Source organism: Triticum aestivum, chromosome 2B (assembly GCF_018294505.1).
Source record: "Triticum aestivum cultivar Chinese Spring chromosome 2B, IWGSC CS RefSeq v2.1, whole genome shotgun sequence".
Taxonomy (NCBI): Eukaryota; Viridiplantae; Streptophyta; class Magnoliopsida; order Poales; family Poaceae; genus Triticum; species Triticum aestivum.
In genome coordinates, this window is record NC_057798.1 from 482,769,208 (window position 1) to 482,773,205 (window position 3,998).

A 3,998-nucleotide genomic window follows, 5' to 3' on the forward strand; every position below is an offset into this window, starting at 1 on the left:
CTACTGATACAAAAATCTAGGCCCACTCGTCTCTTATCTTCGCCACTCGGCAGCGCGACCTCCTAAAAAAAAGTTAAAGAAGGATTTTGAGGAGTGCTGTTATATTATACCCATATGAAAAGCAGGCAGAGTAACGTGGAAGCTCGTAAAATTTAGCTAGACAAGCTCTCTTTTTAGATTTGAGTGCCTCATGATCATGTAACTATACCCCTAAACATCTATGGGAGTCAATAAAGGTTGCATGATTGCTAAAATAAAAAGGTTATTTTCATTATTTATGAGTTTCACGTTTGTAACAAGTTTTACCCTATTTAATGAAAATTCCTCCATATTACTCAATTTAGCTAAACAATTACTCCATCCGTTCGGAATTACTTGTCACAAAAATGGATGTATCTACAACTAAAATACATCTAGATACATTCATTTCTTCGACGAGTAATTCCGAGCGGAGGGAGTACCTTTTTGTAATCTCTTTTTAGTTTTTTTGCTGTTATGAAAAGTTAAACTTCTGTGCTTATGTGAATTTTGTGTGGCATGCCAGTTTTCCTTTTGGTTCAATTTTACTAACTATCTCTAATGAAGTTTAGAAAAGATAAAGGACTAGGATTAGAGAGTGAATCATGTCAACTAAGTATGATGACTAGCGAAGAGCCACAGGATAGGCGGATGGCCGATCGCTTGACATGTCAGCCCGCAAGGGGGGGGGGAGGGGGCATGATGGTTCTTGCAAATGGTTTCTATTGACTCCTACTCAGGTTAGTGGAGGATGACACACCGGGAGAGCGTCACAGGAGACGGTGCAAAAGGGCAGCGTTGGAGGGGAGGAAGTACATCAAGGCACCACCAACGAATTTTCTACAATGGAGGTGCCCCAAATGTCAACTTGGAACAAAGGAGTCTCTATGCAAGAACCGAGAGGAGAGTCCCAAGAGCTACTGGAATCGACAATCCCTTGGTCGCGACACCAACCAGAGAGGAAGGAGGCGAGCTCGCAGAGCTCGATTGAGGGGGAGGAAATATGGATGGAATGCTGGGAGGCCTAGTTTTGGTCAGCGAGGTCCATGACCTCGACAAAGCCCTAAACATTTAGAGGGTGAGGTTCTCACCAAGGGCGTTGTCGGCATAGCGTGCAAGCCGCTATGCAAGCCCTGTCGGAGACAACAATTCCACGTGCACCTTCAGATGCCTTCTACAATGATGAAAAAGTATGGTGGGCTGAGATCCCTTTGGTAAGATCATTTTTGCAGTTGATCCAATTCACAGGAACATAATTTAGTAAGATAAGATGTTCCCTGATCGAGAGTATATTGTTTATCCAAGAACACAAAAATGTTGGGGAAACATCGATGCACTAGGATTTATAAAAGGGAGGTCGAGCATACTAAGTCGAAGACCTTTCAAAAGTCTTAACTTACGTGCTATTGTTGGCATTTCTTTGGAAATTATTGTAGTTGACCTAATTCCCCTAAACACCATTTAGTAAGATAACAGTTTTCATGGTTGAGAGTATATTGTTTATCCAAGAGCACAAAGTGTCAAGAAAACCTCGGTGCATTATGATTTTATTGCAGGTAGGTGCATTAGGATTTTATAAGGGAGGTCCGGGATACCGAGTGGAAGGATTTTCGGAAGTCTTAGACTTAAAAACCGTGGTGGTACTTTATTTGGAGTGGCGGGTCCTTATAATATATAAATGTCGCATAGACGTCTCTTCCAGAGATGACACCAATTTGGTCATCATGGACTAGAAGAGGAGTCGAGGGTTTTAGTTGGTTAGCGAGAACCTTTTTTCGTAGAACCACAGTACAGATGTACACACTCACTCATATGTGTCGTTTGTTGAGGGTTTCTATTTGTTATCTTTCTCTTTTCTATTTAAGATTTTATTTTATTTTCACACATAATTCCTGAGAATTTATTTAAATTTGCGAACAATTTCTAGGATCCTGGACATTTTTTAAAACTCATGAACATTTTTAATCCGTGAATATCTTTAAATTTCATGAACATTTATAAAGTCTATGAAGTTTACTTCAAACTTGCAAATATTTTTTGGAATCCATGATTTTTGTCAAAATTTCAAATATTTTTAAAAATTATTATTTTTAATTCTCAAATTTTTTTAATCTATTTTTAAAATCAGTGGACATCTTTTGATTTCACGGAACTTTTTTGCAAAAAAGAGACAACCAACTATTTGTAAGATATAGTGGAGTGATTCATACAAGCTAATCAATGGCGGTCAAATAAAAAAAATAAGGGAGCGAGTGGAGAAGGGAGCCGAGTTGGACGAGTGAGAGCTTCTTGGGGGGGGGGGGTGTGACGCCCCCAATTCAATCGTACACTAATCATGCACGCAAATGTGTACGATCAAGATCAGGGACTCACAGGAAGATATCACAACACAACTCTAAAACATAAATAAGTCATACAAGCATCATAATACAAGCCAGGGGCCTCGAGGGCTCGAATACAAGTGCTCGATCATAGACAAGTCAGCGGAAGCAACAATATCTGAGTACAGACATAAGTTAAACAAGTTTGCCTTAAGAAGGCTAGCACAAACTGGGATACAGATCGAAAGAGGCACAGGCCTCCTGCCTGGGATCCTCCTAACTACTCCCGGTCGTCGTCAGCGGGCTGCACGTAGTAGTAGGCACCTCCAGTGTAGTAGTCGTCATCGACGGTGGCGTCTGGCTCCTGGGCTCCAGCATCTGGTTGCGACAACCAGAAAGAAAGGAAAGGGGGGAAAGGGGGGAGAAAGCAACCGTGAGTACTCATCCAAAGTACTCGCAAGCAAGGATCTACACTACATATGCATGGGTATATGTGTAAGGAGGCCATATCAGTGGACTGAACTGCAGAATACCAGAATAAGAGGGGGATAGCTAATCCTGTCGAAGACTACGCTTCTGGCAGCCTCCGTCTTGCAGTATGTAGAAGAGAGTAGATTGAAGTCCTCCAAGTAGCATCTCCAAGTAGCAACTCCAAGTAGCATCTCCAGTAGCATCGCATAGCATAATCCTACCCGGCGATCCTCTCCTCGCATCCCTGAGAGAGAGCGACCACCGGTTGTATCTGGCACTTGGAAGGGTGTGTTTTATTAAGTATCCGGTTCTAGTTGTCATAAGGTCAAGGTACAACTCCAAGTCGTCCTGTTACCGAAGATCACGGCTATTCGAATAGATTAACTTCCCTGCAGGGGTGCACCAACTTACCCAACACGCTTGATCCCATTTGGCCGGACACACTTTCCTGGGTCATGCCCGGCCTCGGAAGATCAACACGTCGCAGCCCCACCTAGGCAAAACAGAGAGACCAGCACGCCGGTCTAAACCTAAGCGCACAGGGGTCTGGGCCCATCGCCCATAGCACACCTGCACGTTGCGAGGGCGGCCGGAAGCAGACCTAGACTAGTGGCGTTCCAGTCCAATCCGGCGCGCGCCGCTCCGTCGCTGACGTCTGAAGTGCTTCGGCTGATACCACGACGTCGGGATACGCATAACTACTCCCACGTAGATGGTTAGTGCGTATAGGCTCGTAGCCAACTCAGATCAAATACCAAGATCTCGTTAAGCATGTTAAATATCCGCGGACGCCGAACAGGGCCAGGCCCACCTCTCTCCTAGGCGGTCTCAACCTGCCCTGTCGCTCCACCACAAAGATCCACTCGCGGGTGCTCCACCAGCCGACCCGACTTTAGTCTCCACATGTATCATGTATAACGTATATAGTATATACCCGTGATCACCTCCCGAGTGATCACGGCCCGATAGTATAGCACAGCAGACGGACAAGAATGTAGGGCCACAGATGAAAAATACTAGCATCCTATGCTAAGCATGTAGGATTGCGGGTAAGGTATCAATGACTGTAGTATCAAGGACAGGCTATGCATCAGGATAGGTATAACAGAAAGCAGTAACATGCTACACTACTCTAATGCAAGCAGTATAGAGTAGAATAGGCGATATCTGGTGATCAAGGGGGGGGGG